Source organism: Staurois parvus, unplaced genomic scaffold, assembly GCF_062004578.1.
Source record: "Staurois parvus isolate SC_StPar_1 unplaced genomic scaffold, SC_StPar_1.0 ptg000581l, whole genome shotgun sequence".
Lineage (NCBI taxonomy): Eukaryota > Metazoa > Chordata > Amphibia > Anura > Ranidae > Staurois > Staurois parvus.
The window spans coordinates 7,382,549-7,401,291 of record NW_028318377.1 but is presented as its reverse complement, the minus strand read 5'-3'; positions in this window follow the sequence as shown (position 1 = coordinate 7,401,291).

The following is an 18,743-nucleotide window of genomic DNA, read 5'->3' as shown; positions in this document are numbered from 1 at the left end:
GGAGGTTCACCTTCCAGCAGGACAACAAACCGAAACATACAACCAGAGCTACAATGGAATGGTTTAGATCAAAGCATATTCATGTGTTAGAATGGCCCAGTCAAAGTCCAGACCTAAATCCAATGGAGAATCTGTGGCAAAACATGAAAATTGTTCCCAGACGCTCTCCATCCAATCTGACAGCTTGAGCGATTCTGCATAGAATGGGCAGAAATGTCCTTCTAGATGTGCAAAGCTGGTAGAGACATCCCCAAATAGACTTGCAGCTGTAATTGCAGTGAAAGGGGGTTCTACAAATTATTGACTCTGGGGGGCTGAATACAAATGCACACCACACTTTTTTTGAAAACCATTTATCATTTTCCTTCCACTTCACAATTATGTGCCACTTTGTGTTGTTCTATCACATCAAATCCCAATAAAATACATTTACATTTTCGGTTGTAAAATGACAAAATGTGGAAAATTTCAAGGGGTATGAATACTTTTTCAAGGCACTGTCCAGTGTAAGAAGTCTGATAATATAGGATCTTTATATATATGATAGGGCCAAGTTGAAGCTTCAAAAGCGACATCTTCCCTGACAAACATCAATTGCTGATTTCTCATTCAGGGAATACTGGCTGTCTGCCTGTAATGTTGCTAGCGTGTGCTGGGTCAGCATAACAACCAACTAGGAATTTCAGGAGGAGGTCAGCAGTGACAGCCCCCATATTTCTCATAGGAAAGGTTTACTTCAAAGCCAAGCTCCATTGAAGTTTTCCTCCAACTACTTTGCAGCTGAACTCCAGGCTAAACAAATATTTTCTAAATACAAGAGGCATGTATATTCTGCATTAGTTCTTGTGGCACTGCCCTCTGCATCACTGAGAACCACCAACAAGACCATGTGGACCAAAAACAGCTAAAATATATATATATAATTTTATTATTATACAGGATTTATATACAGCCAACAGTTTGTGCAGCGCTTTACAAAATTAAGGTAGGCTTTACACTTACAATTTGGTACAAGAGGAAACAGAGGGCCCTGATCGTTAGAGCTTACAATCTAGGAGATATATATATATATACACATACATAACGTACATACACACACTATATTGCCAAAAGTATTGGGCCAGCCCTCCAAATCATTGGATTCAGGTGCTCCAATCACCTCCATGGCCACAGGTGTATAAAATCAAGCCCCTAGGCATGCAGACTGCTTCTACAAACATTTATGAAAGAATGGGTCGCTCTCAGGAGCTCAGTGACTCCAAGCGTGGTCCCGTGATAGGTTGCCACCTGTGCAATAAGTCCATCCGTGACATTTCCTTGTTACTAAATATTCCACGGTCAGCTGTTAGTGGGATTATAACAAAGTGGAAGCAACTGGGAACAACAGCAACTCAGCCACCAAGTGGTAGGTCACGTCACATGACAGAGCGGGGTCAGCGCATGCTGAAGCGCACAGTGCGTAGAAGTCGCCAACTGTCTGCAGAGTCAATAGCTAAAGACCTCCAAACTTCATGTGGCCTTCTGATTAGCACAACAACAGTGTGTAGAGAGCTTCATGGAATGGGTTTCCATGGCCGAGCAGCTGCATCCAAGCCATACATCACCAAGTGCAATGCAAAGCGTCAGATGCAGTGGTGTAAAGCACACTGCCACTGGACTCTAGAGCAGTGGAGGCGTGTTCTCTGGAGTGGCGAATCACGCTTCTCTGTCTGGCAATCCAATGGATGTGTCTGGGTTTGGCGGTTACCAGGAGAACAGTACTTGCCTGACTGCATTGTGTCAAGTGTAAAGTTTGGTGGAGGGGGGATAATGGTGTGGGGTTGTTTTTCAGGGGTTGGGCTTGGCCCCTTAGTTCCAGTGAAGGGAGCTCTTAAGATGTCAGCATACCAAGACATTTTGGACAATTTCATGCTCCCAACTTTGTGGGAAGAGTTTGGGGATGGCCCGTTCCTGTTCCAACATGACTGCTCACCAGTGCACAAAGCAAGGCCCATAAAGATCTGGATGAGCGAGTTTGGGATAGAGGAACTTGACTGGTCTGCACAGAGTCCTGACCTCAACCCCATAGAACACCTCTGGGATGAATTATGAGCGGAGACTGTGAGCCAGGCCTTCTCGTCCCACATCAGTGCCTGACCTCACAAATGCACTTCTGGAAGAATGGTCAAACCTTCCCATAGACATCCTCCTAAACCTTGTGGACAGCCTTCCCAGAAGAGTTGAAGCTGTTATAGCAGCAAAGGGCGGGCCAACTCAATATTGAACCCTACGGACTAAGACTGGGATAGCATTAAAGTTCATGTGCGTGTAAAGGAAGGCCGACCAATACTTTTGACAATATAGTGTAGAGTTTTAGCAGCGTTTAGTGGCAGGAGAGTTTAGAGGCACTGGCAGTGCATCCAGGAGCAGAAGCATTTTGGCAGGAAAAACACTTGATGATTGTAAATGCATCTAAACACGTGTTAAGGCTAGGCTCGTTTAGTGCTTGAGCGATAATTCATTTCAATGACCAGAGTAAATTATTATTCTTGGCAATTAAATTAATGCCCAAATGCTTGTACAGTGGTAGACACTTCTACAAGCATTGGGGTTTTTTCCTGCAAAAGTGTTGCTGTCAGAGGAGGAAAGGTTTCTAGGAGAGTTTGCAAAACATCCGGAGTACATGAGGCCTTAGGTACACAGAGTGAAAAAGCATACAGCTAATACATACAATACTGTAAGTTATTAGAAAGAGAGGCGTGTGCTAATTAAAGGAGATTTCCAGTCAAGACGGCTCTTTGTAGTGACACTAAAAGCTCCTAACTGCCCCCAGCGGTTTCCTAGAAAGTTGCAATTAAAAAAAATTAACGTATGCTGCCATCTGCTGGTAAAATCGGGTATTGTCTACTAAATATTTTTGTGTATTTTGTTCTAAACTTTTGTATACATAGCCTTCAGGGCAGCATGTTATTATTATATTATTATACAGGATTTATATAGCGCCAACAGTTTGCTCAGCGCTTTACAATATAATGGGAGACAATACAGCAACAATACAGTTCAATACAAGAGGGTTAGGAGGGCCCTGATCCTTGGAGCTTACAATCTAGGAGATGTAGGAGTATTATGGGAATAAGAGTCCTACACAGTGTGTGTGTATATATATATATATATAATATATACACACATACACTCACCGGGCACTTTATTAGGTACACCTGTTCAATTTCTTGGTAACACAAATTGCTAATCAGCCAATCACAGGGCAGCAACTTAATGCATTTAGGCATCTAGACGTGGTGAAGACAACTCGCTGCAGTTCAAACCGAGCAACAGAATGGGGAAGAAAGAGGATCGAAGAGAGTGGTTTGATATCTTGTGGTGATGTAGCTGGGGGCAGAGTTGTGGATGGCTTTGTAAGTTGTTGTTAGTATTTTTAATTTTAGTCGGGCGAGTGGAAGCCAGTGGAGGGATTGGCAGAGAGGGGTAGGAGACACTGAATGGTTAGTAAGGTGGATGAGCTTGGCAGCAGTATTCATGACGGACTGGAGGGGGGATAGTCTATGTAAAGGTAAACCAATGAGGAGGGAGTTGCAGTAGTCAAGTCGAGAGATGACCAGGGAGTGAATTAGGAGCTTTGTGGTATCCTTGGTTAATAAGGGGCGTATTCTGGAGATGTTGCGGAGGTTGAGGCGGCATGATATGGACAGGGATTGGATGTGGGCCTGAACGGAGAGTTCAGAATCCAGGGTTACCCCTAGCACCTTGTCTTACCTGTTCATGATGCTGAACTGTATATAAAGTCCAGGCTTTGCCATCATGGTGAACGTACCCACAAAGGGGTCTTCAGGAACTGTGTTCCATTGTGATGGATCATGGCCCTAGACCTGTGTAGCACCCTGCAGCTAACAACACATTGCACCAAGTGCCAAGGTAAGCACCCCCCACACAGAATCCAGTGCCTGACAGGCTGTCCCCACAGTGTGGGGTCTGAGTACAGCCCCCACGTTTTTACCAAGGTTGCACCAAGCTGAATATATTGCTTCTGTAGACAGTGAGGGTTGATTGAAGACATCTTTAGGAAAATAATAAAAGAAAATAATAAAGTAGTGAAGATGGTTTCTCCAGGAAGGAGTGGAAGTTCATCACCTACAAACATTAGCAAAAAAACTGAGGACTCAGAGTGGGGTAGAGCTATAGGGGAGGTGCCCCGGGGAGCATGTGCTTTAAAATCTTGCCAGTATCCAGTCATCTGAAGACACAAGCCTAGCACCCGGGGTGTATGGACAAGTTGCCTGTGACCTGTACTGTACAAATAAGATCATATTTTATTTCCCATCATTTCCAGTCCTGATGACAGCACCTGCCAAAGGTTCCAAGTCTTCCACGGTTTAGGGTTTTGCCTTAAAAGCGTTCAATATATATTTTTTGTTATAGCGATTGAATAATTGTTAAAATAAACTTGCTGATCTTGGCAAATGCATATTTGTCCTGTGACCACATCCTGTGTGGTCTCTAGTCGGGTAGTTAGCCCTCCTAGGTTCTGCCTTGGAATTACAGAATGATCAGCCTATATACTGTGGAGATATGGAGAGTGGGAGGGTTTGAGTAGTTTAGCAAAAGAAAAAAAAAAAGTGCAGGGCTGACACCATTCCATACACACAAATGCTTTGTTGTCAGCCCTCAACAGGACTTAGTAGCCAAATGCATTTCTGGCAGATTAACAGGTATTTTCTGTACTTGTAGAGTCTTTAACCCCTTGCCCTCCAGAGGATTTACCCCCCTTCCTCACCAGGCCTTTTTGTGCGAAACGGTGCTGCATTACTTTAACTGACAATTTTCTCTCGGTGTTATTTGATCACCTCTGATTTTTTTATTTTTTGCCCTATAAACAAAAGGAAAATTTAACAAAAAAAATTTTTCTTTACTTTTTGCTATAAAACATGTCCAATAAAAAAAAAATCTAATTTCATCATAAATTTAGGCCAAAATGTATTCTGTAACATGTCTTTGCTAAAAAAAAAACCAATACATGTAAATTAATTGGTTTACGTGAAAGTTATACCGTCTACAAATGGCAGTTTATATACTGGGATTTTTATTCATTCTTATTTTTTTTATACCAGTAATGGCAGCGATAAGCAACTTATAGCGGGACTGCAGTGGGCATTCTGACACTGGAGGGGAACTAACTGCCACTGACATCTAATGACACTAATACAGGTGTACCTCGGTTTACGAATGCCTTAGTTAACATAATTTTTGGTTTAGAAATGAAAATCCATTGAAAATGATGCCTCGGTTTACAAATTTTTTTCACAATACGAAGTGTGTGTCAGTGCCGATTTTAAAATGCAATTTCCGGCTTTTTTCTTCACTATAGCTTACAGAATTAGCTGTCACTTTTCCAGGTGCTAAAGGATACTTTGTTTCTTTTATCTCGGGAAACAAACTAAAAGGAAACATTGTTTCTTTTAACTCCCAGAAATAAACTAAAAGGAAACGTTCTCTTTCTTTTAGTGAAGAAAAAAAAAAAAAAAAAGATGGTAATTACATTTAAAAACTGGCACTGACCTATAGAAACAGTGACTGTTTTTACTTTTTTATGACCTCCGGAATGGCTTAATTGGTTTTCAAAGCATTCCTATGGGAAACCACATTTCGGTTTACAAATTTTTCATAATACGAAATGTCCCGGAGAATGCATTAAATTCTTTAATTGAGGTACACCTGTACAGTGATCAGTACTAATAAAAAGCACTGACACTGTACTAATAACACTGGGCAGGAAGGGGTTAATTTTTGGTCAAAGGGTTAACTGTGTGCGTTTTACTATGTGTGCTGTTTTACCTTGGGAGACATGCTACTGTGTATTTCTCTGCTATGCAAAGAAATACGAAACAGCATGCCCTTGATGGCAGGAGAGAGACCTGTGTGGTTTACACACAGATCTCTCCCCTGTCAGCTTTGCACAGCAATCGCCGGGTGCTGGTGGGAATCTCTGGCTGGAACCCGGCGATTGACATGCCTAGCCGCGCTCCCTACTCGGAAATGCAAATCACACACACACATATATATATATATATATATACATATATACACATATATATATATATACACACACACACACACACACATATATATATATATATACACACACACACACACACACACACACACACACACACACACATATATATATATACATATATATATATATATATATACATACATATACATATATATATACATACACACACACACACACACACACACACACACACACACACATACATACATACACATGTGATTTTACACAGTCCTGCCGCCCTGTAGCAGTATTTCTATTATAGGCCGCCGGGCAAGCGGTTAACCACTTCAGCCCCAGTGGCATCCCAATACATTGGTGGGTTAGTATACTGGGGTGATGCCTGCATCTATGGGCATCATTCCGGTATCTTTTTTTTTTTTTTCCAGGCAGCAGTGCTCTTTTTTGTAAAAGCTATCCTAGCAGCTAATTAGCTGCTGGATCGTTTTTATAGGTGGTGGAAGGGGGTTCCCCCACCCGCTGCCTTCCCAGGCTCTCCCGTCCCACCAGGGAGCCCAGGACTGAAGCAGGTGGTTCCACCGGCTGATCAAAGAGATGACAGAGGACCAGAATCTCCCTGATCATCTCCTCTATGGTCTAAGAAACCGCAAGTGACGCGTATTTAATCACTTCCGTTTTCGTCAGGATGTAAACAAGCCATTACTGGCTTGGGAAAGCATCAGATAAAACCGATCTTGGTTTAATCTGAAAAAAAAAGTGTAAAAAATAAAAATAATGAATACATTTAAAGCGCCCCTGTTCACGTGTCCTAAGGCACAAATGCACGTGTCGGACCCACATGCCTACATAAACAGCAATCGCACACACATGTGAGGGGTCACTGCAAATGTCAGATCGAGAGCAATAATTCTAACACCTGTGTAAATCTAAAGTGGTAAGCTGTAAAGGCTTCTAAAACATTGCCTGTGGATAATTTAATGTACCGTAGTTTGTCACTGTTCTATAGGCGTGCACAATTCTAAAATTGTGACATATTTGATATCTATTTACCACATCATCTTTTACCACAAATTGGGTCTTATATTGTTTGTGAGCACTAAAATTCACTAAAGTATATGGTTTCAAAAAAAGTTTCATTTGAAAAAAACAGGCGTAAATACTGCATGACAAAAAATGGCAACACCCACTATTTTATTCTCTAGGGTCTCTGCTTAAAGATATATCATGTATGTTTCTTAGTAATGTTCTTGCCAAACTACAAGTCCCATGAGGCATTGCAAGACTGACAGTTACAAGCATGACTCCCAAAGGCAGAGACATGATGGGACTTGTAGTTTTGCAACAGCTGGAGGGCCGCCAGTTTGACACCCCTGGTTTAAGGGATAGAATATGGGGAAATGTGTGTGTATTGCAGAGATGTACAGCATATGTTGTTTTCTATTTTGCTTTATGATACGGTGAAGGAAATAAGTATTTGATCCCCTGCTGATTTAGAATGTTTGCCCACTCACAAAGAAATGATCGGTCTAAAAATCGAATGTTCGGTGTATTGTAACACTGAGAGACAGAATAGCAACAAAAAATTCAAAAGAAATGCATGTCTAATAAATGATGCACTGATTTGCATGTTCATGAGGGAAATAAGTATTTGATCCCCTATCATTCAGCAGGATTTCTGGCTACCAGGTGTCTTTCATACAGGTAACAAGCTGAGATTAGAAGCAGTCTCTTAAAGGGAGTTCTGCTAATCTCATTTTGTTACCTGTTGTCAGGCTCCGCCCAACGGGATCTCTAGTGGTCCACGGCACGGGGTCTCCCAGGACGCGGAGTCTAAGTCCCAGTCTGCCTTTTCACCAGGGCCCCTGATGGTGGGGATGGACTTGGTGCAAGACTGAAACCAGGTCGCGTCCCTGGGCACCCCCGGCGGTGGCAGAGGGGTCCCGCTGAGGGTATGTGCCCGGGTAGAGCCTGCTGTGAAGGGGATGACAGATCCCGATCCGAGTGGGATGGATGGGATGACAGATCCTGATGCGAGCAGGATGGATGGGCAGCTATCAGGAGTAGGCGAGGTCAGACTAGCCGGGTCGGTATTGTGCGGGCAGCGTGGTACGGGGGAGTAAGCGGAGAATGGTCGGGGTCACAAGCCAGGTTCAGCAGGTAGCGGGCAGCGCGGTGCAGGAGGTCAGGCAGAAGGATGGTCAGGGACGAGCCAGGGTCAGAGCAGGAGAAGGTCAGCATAAACAGGACAGGCAGAGTTTGGCAACAAGAAGCGTACTTACAGGAACAGGTTGGGAGCAGGAGCAGGATGGATGGGCAGCTATCAGGAGTAGGCGAGGTCAGACTAGCCGGGTCGGTATTGTGCGGGCAGCGTGGTACGGGGGAGTAAGCGGAGAATGGTCGGGGTCACAAGCCAGGTTCAGCAGGTAGCGGGCAGCGCGGTGCAGGAGGTCAGGCAGAAGGATGGTCAGGGACGAGCCAGGGTCAGAGCAGGAGAAGGTCAGCATAAACAGGACAGGCAGAGTTTGGCAACAAGAAGCGTACTTACAGGAACAGGAACGAGACCTTGCGGCAACTTGGAGATGCACAGGCAGCTTTAAATAGGGCGCCCTGCTCTCCTATTGGTGCGGCCGCGATCGCTACTGCGCATGCGCGGCCGCCGCGATCGCCGAGGATTCTGCGCTCGCCGGCTGGGACGGATCAGCGGTCTGCGCATGCGCGCGCCGCCGAGGACCCGGGATCCCTGACATTGCCCCCCCCCCTACGGGCAACCTCCGGATGCCCAACCGACCCCTACTCAACGGCTGGTTCCGAAAAAATTCCCGCACAAGCCTTGGGGCGTGCACATTTTGGGCCGGCTCCCATGAATTCTCCTCCGCCCCATATCCTTTCCATTTAACCAGAAACTGAGTCTGGCCTCCCCTCTTCCTGCAATCTAAGATAGCTTCAACTTCAAATTCCTCCTCCCCATCCACGTCTACTGCCTCCGGTGGCTTAGACCTTCGATCCGGGAAGGGGTCTGGAGTAGCCGGTTTCAACAGGGACACATGGAAGACCGGATGAACCTTCATAGATTCGGGCAGTGCCAGCTCGTATGCCACCTCGTTGACCTTACGTTTGACCCGGAAAGGCCCCAAGAACTTGGGAGCCAATTTCTTTGAAGGGCAGGACATTTTTAAATTTGCGGTGGACAACCAAACCTGGTCCTCTGGCCGCAAACTCAATTCCCCTCTTCTCTTCCTATCAAACGCCCTCTTGTTGTCATCCTGGGCCTTTGCCATTGCTTCCTGCAATACCTTGCTATTGGTTGACAGAAAGGTCAACATATCCTGCGTGGCTGGGACTGCGACCTCTGGGATTAGATCTGGCAGGAATACAGGGTGGAACCCATAGTTTGCGAAAAACGGGGACTGTCTAGTAGCAGAGTGACTCGCATTATTATATGCGAATTCCGCAAGCGGCAGGAGAGTAACCCAGTCATCTTGGAGGAAGGTGGTATAGCACCTGAGGTACTGCTCTAGGGTCTGGTTTGTACGCTCCGTCTGGCCATTGGTCTGTGGGTGATAAGCAGAAGAGAACGATAACTTAATCCCCAGGGTTTCACATAGAGCTTTCCAGAACCTGGACGTAAACTGAACCCCTCTGTCAGATACAATGTCCCTGGGAATTCCGTGGAGTCTTACTACTTCCTTAATAAACACACGTGCTGTTTCAAGGGCCGTAGGTGTGTCCTTTAAGGGTACAAAATGGGCCATCTTGGACAGGCGGTCCACAATCACGAATATTGCTGTGTGGTCCTGAGAAGGTGGAAGTTCCACGATAAAGTCAATGGAAATCATGGTCCATGGCCTGTCGGGAATGGGTAATGGGCGCAAGAGACCCCAAGCTTTATTCCTAGTGGGTTTGTTTCTCTGACACACGGGACAGGTCTTAATGTAGGTTTCGCACTCCCTGGCCATATTAGGCCACCAGAAAGTACGCTGCAGCAGCTCCAAGGTCTTACGTACCCCGAAGTGCCCAGCCAGCGGGTGATCGTGGCAGTATCCTAATACCAATGTACGGGCCTCCTCAGGGACCACAATCTGATCCTCCTTCCAAAAAAGTCCTTCCCTATTTAGTAAGGGAACCCCAGGTGGACCTTGCATTCCTACGGACGCGGTCTGCAGTTGAGAATGGAGCTCCGATTGGAGAACTAAGAAATTTCCTGGGGACAGGATAGTGTCTGGCTTGGGGTTCTCTTCGGGATCCCCAAACATGCGGGAGAGCGCGTCTGGTTTTGTGTTCTTGGACCCTGGCCTATAGGTTATATGGAAAAAGAACCGTGAAAAGAACAGCGCCCACCTGGCTTGACGTGGCCTCAGACGTTTAGCTGTCCTCAGATACTCTAGGTTCTTATGATCCGTAAAAATCAATATTGGGTGTACCGCCCCTTCTAACAAGTATCTCCATTCCTCTAGTGCCACCTTAATCGCCAAGAGCTCCCGATCCCCGCTATCATAATTCCTTTCCGCAGGAGTCAGTTTCCTGGAGAAGAAAGCTACTGGGTGCATGAGTTCTTTGATGCCCTTCCTCTGGGACAGGATCGCCCCGACCGCATTCTGGGATGCGTCCACCTCCAAGATATATGGCAAGGATGAATCAGGGTGGCTCAGAATAGGAGCCGCCGTAAACAATTCCTTCAAGGCTTCGAAAGCCCTCTGTGCCTCGGGTGTCCATTGGAAGCGAACCCCCTGCCTGGTCAGCTGGGTGATTGGGGACACTAGGCCCGAAAAGTTCTTAATGAACTTTCTGTAGAAATTCGCGAAGCCGATGAAGCGTTGGACCGCTTTCTTATCGGCGGGGGCTGGCCAATCTAAAATGGCCGAAACCTTTTGGGGATCCATGGCTATTCCCGTGGGAGAGATGGTTAGACCCAGAAACGAAATGCTACTCTGTTCAAAGCAGCACTTGTCTGCCTTGGCATATAAGCTGTGTTGGCGGAGCCGTTCTAACACGCGCCTCACGTGACCTCTATGGTCCTCCAAGGTTGGGGAAAAGACAAGGATATCGTCCAGGTATACAATGACGAAGATATCTAGGTAGTCCCTGAGCACATCGTTTATGAAATGTTGGAAGGTGGCAGGGGCGTTGCATAGGCCGAAGGGCATAACCAAGTATTCAAAGTGTCCGAATCTGGTACGGAATGCTGTCTTCCACTCGTCCCCCTCTCTGATACGAACTAAATTATAGGCACCTCTCAAGTCTAGTTTAGTGAAGACAGATGCTGACTTCAGCCTCTGAAACAGCTCGGGGACGAGTGGTAGCGGGTAACGTTTTTTTACTGTGACCTTATTCAAGTCCCGGTAATCTACGCAGGGCCGGAGGGACTTGTCTTTTTTCTCCACAAAGAAAATGCCCGCCCCGGCTGGTGACGTGGAGGGTCTAATAAACCCCTTATGGAGGTTTTCATCTATATACTCCTTTAGTGCCCCTAACTCCCGCTCGGATAAGGGGAATATCCGCCCAAATGGGATTTCCGACCCCGGGAGGAGATCAATTGGGCAGTCATAAGCTCGGTGCGGAGGGAGAATGTCCGCCCCCCGCTTGCTAAACACGTCCAGAAAATTATGGTAAACTGACGGAATGACTTGCGCCAGCTCTGCATCTGTCTCTAGACACAACAAAGTCGGTGGAATCGGGGAGATCTTAGGGAGGCAATGCTGCTGGCAGTATGGGGAGAGGAACTGCATAGAACCCGCCTTCCAGTCCACCTGGGGATTATGGGCTCGTAACCACGGGAGCCCCAAAATAATTGGAAATAGTGGGGATGCTATGGCGTCCAACCGAAGGAGTTCTTCATGATGGGTCGATATGGTAGTACGGATAGGTGGGGTCTCGTGGTCCACCACCCCTGACTTAATACGTGATCCATCTGCTAGAAAAATATTCAATCCCACCTCCTTGGTTTGTAGGGGAATTTGTTGCTGAACTGCAAAGTCTAAATCTATGAAGCAACTACACGCCCCAGAATCCACAATAGCCGTGGTCACCACTGTTCTCCCCGGCAGCTGAAGTGACACAGGTACCGCCAGATAACTAGTATTGCCCACACTGTTAGAAGTGACTGTAGAGAAAACAGCGGAACACTTACCCCTCTTGGCTGGACAGGTACGTACCACATGGCCTGCTCCCCCACAGTAGAGGCAGAGATGGTTGGCAAGACGCCTCTGGCGTTCCTCAGGCGTAAGTGTCGGTCGGATCCTTCCCGATGGCCCGGTCTCGGGTGAATCCATGGCAACCTGATTCTGGCCTGCCGGCTGTAACTGGGTAGAGGCCTGAGGGGGTGTTCCAGTTGATCCTTGTCCTTGGTTGCATCTTCCCTGCCTGTGCTCCCGTAACCGGCGGTCAATTCGAATAGTCAAAGCTATCAAGGCCTCCAAAGTGCTAGGTATGTCTATTCGGGCCAATTCGTCCTTCAGGGGTTCAGCTAACCCTACGCGGAACTGGTGGTGCAGAGCCGCCTCGTTCCATTGGCAGTCACTATGCCAACGCCTGAATTCGGCGGCATAGTCCTCCACTGTCCGGTGACCCTGCCTGAGTGTATATAGGGCCCTCTCGGCCGTTGCGGTGCGCAGCGGGTCGTCATACAAGAGGGCCATAGCCTCAAAAAATACCGTCACTGACTGCAATAGTGGGTCTCGCTTCTCTCGGAGACGGTGGGCCCAGTCTTGGGGTCCCCCCTGTAGTAGGGAAATAATGAACCCTACCCTCACTGATTCGGAGGAAAAGGTCTGAGGCTGGAGGTCAAAGTATAACTGACAGGAGTTACGAAAGGCCCTGAATCTACTTCGGTCTCCGGAAAAACATTCCGGTGTGGGGACACGGGGTTCTGGTGCGGGTAACAACCCCGGAGTCTTCCTAATGGGTTCCCCAGGCCCCCTGGTAGGGGTAGCTACGGTCTGCGTGCGTCTGTCCAATACCGTATAACCTTCCTGTAGGCCCCTAATTCCCAGTGTAAGGGTCTCCATCTGTCGACAGATGTCGTCCAGAGGGGAAGTTCCCCTTCCAGGCTCAGTCATGGCCGCAAGGTACTGTCAGGCTCCGCCCAACGGGATCTCTAGTGGTCCACGGCACGGGGTCTCCCAGGACGCGGAGTCTAAGTCCCAGTCTGCCTTTTCACCAGGGCCCCTGATGGTGGGGATGGACTTGGTGCAAGACTGAAACCAGGTCGCGTCCCTGGGCACCCCCGGCGGTGGCAGAGGGGTCCCGCTGAGGGTATGTGCCCGGGTAGAGCCTGCTGTGAAGGGGATGACAGATCCCGATCCGAGCGGGATGGATGGGATGACAGATCCTGATCCGAGCAGGATGGATGGGCAGCTATCAGGAGTAGGCGAGGTCAGACTAGCCGGGTCGGTATTGTGCGGGCAGCGTGGTACGGGGGAGTAAGCGGAGAATGGTCGGGGTCACAAGCCAGGTTCAGCAGGTAGCGGGCAGCGCGGTGCAGGAGGTCAGGCAGAAGGATGGTCAGGGACGAGCCAGGGTCAGAGCAGGAGAAGGTCAGCATAAACAGGACAGGCAGAGTTTGGCAACAAGAAGCGTACTTACAGGAACAGGAACGAGACCTTGCGGCAACTTGGAGATGCACAGGCAGCTTTAAATAGGGCGCCCTGCTCTCCTATTGGTGCGGCCGCGATCGCTACTGCGCATGCGCGGCCGCCGCGATCGCCGAGGATTCTGCGCTCGCCGGCTGGGACGGATCGGCGGTCTGCGCATGCGCGCGCCGCCGAGGACCCGGGATCCCTGACACCTGTATAAAAGACACCTGTCCACAGGAGCAATCAAACAATCAGATTCCAAACTCTCCACCATGGCAAAGACCAAAGAGCTGTCCAAGGATGTCAGGGACAAGATTGTAGATCTACACAAGGCTGGACTGGGCTACCAAACTAACGCCAAGCAGGTTGGTGAGAAGGTGACAACAGTTAGTGCAATCATTCGCAAATGAAAGAAACACCTGTCAGTCTACCTAGGTCTGGTGCACCATGCAAGATCTCACCTCGTGGAGTGTCAATGATCATGAGAACAGTGAGGAATCATCCCAAAACTACACGTGAGGATCTTGTCAATGATCTGCAGGCAGCTGGGACCACAGTCACCAAGAAAACAATTGGTAACACACTACGCCAACAAGGATTGAAATCCTGCAGTGCCTGCAAGGTCCCTCTGCTCAAGAAAGCACATGTCCAGGCCCATCTGAAGTTTGCCACTGAACATCTGAATGATGCAGAAGAGGACTGGGTGAAAGTGTTGTGGTCAGATGAGACCAAAATCGAGCTCTTTGGCATCAACTCAACTCGCCGTGTTTGGAGGAGGAGGAATGCTGCCTATGACCCCAAGAACACCATCCCAACTGTCAAACATGGTGGTGGAAACATTCTACTTTGGGGATATTTTTCTGCTAAGGGGACAGGACAACTGCACCGCATCAAAGGGACGATGGACGGGGCAATGTACTGTCAAATCTTGGGTGACAACCTTCTTCCCTCAGCCAGGGCATTGAAATTGGGTCACGGATGGGTGTTCCAGCATGACAATGACCCAAAACACACAGCCAAGGCAACAAAGGAGTGGCTCAAGAAGAAGCACATTAAGGTCCTGTAGTGGCCTAGCCAGTCTCCAGACCTTAATCCGATTGAAAATCTGTGGAGGGAGCTGAAAGTTCGAGTTTCCAAACGTCAGCCACCAAACCTTAATGACTTGGAGAGGATCTGCCAAGAGGAGTGGGCCAAAATCCCTCCTGAGATGTGTGCAAACCTGATGGCCGAATACAGGAAATGTCTGACCTCTGTGATTGCCAACAAGGGATTTGCCACCAAGTACTAAGTCATGTTTTGTGAAGGGGATCAAATACTTATTTCTCTCATGAACATGCAAATCAGTGCATCATTTGTTAGACATGCATTTCTGCTGAATTTGTTGTTGCTATTCTGTCTCAGTGTTACAATACACCGAACATTCAATTTTTAGACTGATCATTTCTTTGTGAGTGGGCAAACATTCAACATCAGCAGGGGATCAAATACTTATTTCCTTCACTGTATACTTTGACTACCAAATGTGGACCAAGAGGAGTACTTGTTTTGGCTAGCCTTGTACAGCAGTATGCTATCAAAAGAAAGACCCCAATAAGTGTATAAACAGCCTTTATTATAGTTACAGTGCCACACAAATTCCATCTTGTAGAAAAATATGAGGATTCACACATTTTTACACACTCCCACACCAACCAATTTCTATTAAATCCTTGTGCCAGGCTATAATTAAGCTACACAGCATCAAAGTCAACCAGTTGCTTTTTTTTTTTTTTGCTTACAGTATTGGTGATATTATGGACGTAAAATAGGCATGTAGCCTTTATTTTGTTAAAGTGGTTGTAAACCTCAGACATGAAATAGGAGCAAAGCAAATCCCTCTATAGTATGCAATTGTCTCTATCCAGAACACTAAGGCTAGGTTCACACCTATGCAGTTTGCGTTTGATCCATTTATGCAGTGCGTTTTTGCATGTGTGTTTGATGCATTTTGCGGGTTTTTTTCCTACTTGTTGCTCGGCAGATTAAAACACAAAATGCATCAAAAAACACACTACATGCTTTACTGCAGCATCTCCATTGAAGTCCTTTGAACCAAAAACACATTTTCCACTTAAAAAAGTCCCTGACCCTTTCCAAAAAACACACCGGGTGAAAATGCGGAGATGTGAACCTGTCCCATAGGAAATCATGTTAAATGGACTGCTGTGTGTTTCTGGAAAATGCAAAGGTAAACGCACAGTTGTGAACCTAGACAGTGTCATTTCTTTAAAAAAAAAAAAAAAAAATCTTCCAGCTCTCAAATCAGGGTACTTCAGACAGTATGTAATGCTTCCTCGGGTGCATCCCTCCATGGATCGGGGAACTGTGAAAACACAGTCTGGATTCTGCACCCTCTTGTATGTATTTTTAGTGTCATTTCTGTCTGCTGCCTCACTCCTCTGCTATCAGTACAAATCACTTCTAACAAGGTTATCTGACACCAAGAGAAAAATGGTGACAAGGAGAAATCGAGAGAGAGAGAAAAACCGAGAGAGAGGGAGAGAAACCGAGAGAGAAACCGAGAGAGAAACCGAGAGAGAAACCGAGAGAGAAACCGAGAGAGAGGGGGGAGAGGGAGGGAGAGAGAGAGAAATATATAGAAAGAAATAGAGAGAGAGAGAGAGAGAGAGAGAGAGAGAGAGAAATAGAGAGAGAAATAGAGAGAGAGAGAGAGAGAGAGAGGAGCGCAAAGAGGGAAATCGGGGAGAGAGAGAGGAGAGAGGAGAGAGAGAGATCGAAATCGAGAGAGGGAGAAATCGAGAGAGAGGGGGGGGGAGAGAAATCGAGAGAGGGAGGGAGAGAAATCGAGAGAGGGAGAGAGAGAGAGAAATCGAGAGAGGGAGAGAGAGAGAGAGAAATCGAGAGAGAGAGATCGAGAGAGAAATCGAGAGAGAGAGATCGAGAGAGAAATCGAGAGAGAGAGAGAGAGAGAGAGAGAGAGAGAGAAATCGAGAGAGAGAGAGAGAAATCGAGAGAGAGAGAGAGAGAAATCGAGAGAGAGAGAGAGAGAGAAATCGAGAGAGAGAGAGAGAGAAATCGAGAGAGAGAGAGAGAGAAATAGAGAGAGAGAGAGAGAGAAATCGAGAGAGAGAGAGAGAAATCGAGAGAGAGAGAGAGAAATCGAGAGAGAGAGAGAAATCGAGAGAGAGAGAAATCGAGAGAGAGAGAAATCGAGAGAGAGAGAGAGAGAAATCGAGAGAGAGAGAGAGAGAGAAATCGAGAGAGAGAGAGAGAGAGAAATCGAGAGAGAGAGAGAGAGAGAAATCGAGAGAGAGAGAGAGAGAAATCGAGAGAGAGAGAGAGAGAGAGAGAGAGAGAGAGAAATCGAGAGAGAGAGAAATCGAGAGAGAGAGAGAGAGAAATCGAGAGAGAAATCGAGAGAGAGAGAGAAATCGAGAGAGAGAGGGAGCGCAAAGAGGGACATCGGGAAGAGAGAGAGGATAGAGAGATCGAGAGAGAGGGAAATTGAGAGATAAATTGAGAGAGAAATTGACCGAGAGAGAAATTGGGAGAGAGGGGGGGGGGGAAGAGAGAGGGAGAGAGAGAGAGAGGGAGGGAGGGAGAGGGGGAGGGAGAGAGGGGGGGAGAGCGAGGGGGGGAGAGAGAAATCGAGGGGGGGAGAGAGAAATCGAGGGGGGGAGAGAGAAATCGAGAGAGGGAGAGAGAAATCGAGAGAGGGAGAGAGAAATCGAGAGAGGGAGAGAGAAATCGAGAGAGGGAGAGAGAAATCGAGAGAGGGAGAGAGAAATCGAGAGAGGGAGAGAGAAATCGAGAGAGGGAGAGAGAAATCGAGAGAGGGAGAGAGAAATATCGAGTTTTCTCCGTCCCTCCAATCAGCAGCTCTTCACCCCCGTTTTTTGACAGCTCTACAAGCTTTATACATTCAGCTCTGTCAATGAATGTAGAGAAGAGATAGTTGCAGATAAACAGGTACAACCTATGTAGGAGGATTTGTGTATCACCTTTGGCCAGTCACTTCAGGGTTTACAACCACTTAGTCATCACAGAAGTGTGTGTGCTGAAAACTGGCCTTGTTCATAAACTGGCAGCTTCCATTGTGTAGACTTCACTTGAACTGTAAGAATTTTTGGCATTCAGATAAGATTCAGCATTTTAAACCAGAAATATCAGTACGCCTCCAAGAAATAATCATCAAATAAATATTATAAAGATGGAAACAGATGTCTTCACATATAATCACAAATGGAAAACAGGCTCTCACGGCTACCACTGCAAATAACGAAGCAGAAGTGTACACTTTATTAGAAACATGTATGTTCTGTAAAAGAAATGTTCAGATTTGTAATAAAGTGTAGACGTTTACTTATTTCCATATACCTGTGACAACTGTGTCAAGCCATTTTGTGGAATGGGTCAAAATTGTAGTTTGTCTCATCAAACATGAGTGACGCACTGAGGCCTCATTTCCCAAAGTTGCTGAAATTCTGCAACTCTGTTCTCACCACAACAGCCAATCAGCTTCAATCCGTTCTATTCACATCACAGACTTTAAAGCAGAGCTCCACCCAAAAGAGGAAGGACTAGTCCCCCACTCTCCGTGAGGAATTGGAACCTTTGGGTGCCCAATTTTGGCAGGTACCTGCTCCCACTTCTGTTCTCCTCCCTCCCCGTAGTCTTCTGGGACACATGACAGGTCCCAGAAGACTACGGGACCATTCACAAGGCACAGCGCTACTCCCCCATGAAGGCGCAAACTGTCACAGCTGGGTGCCCACACTGAAGATGCCAACACCAGGGAGAGAGGACGGCTGATGGACCCGGCTGGGGTGAGCACACCACTGGGTCTTAGGACAGGTGAGTGACTGTTCTTTAAAAATCATCATCTACAGTTTTTGTAGCTGCTGACTTTTATTTTTTTTTGACGAGACTGGAGCTCCACTTTAAAATAAAAAATGGTAAAAATTTCGATTGCCACAGACAACATATACAATTCTTTCAGAAAATATGAGGGCTTCCATATGGTTTTGGCCATACCATGCCAAGGATGCCCCCTGGAAAATTTTGGCCCAACCTACAAAATGGCTTTCCATTAGGGGACATTTGTAAAACTCGTACAGGGTGAAAAGTGGGCAATGTCCAAGCTC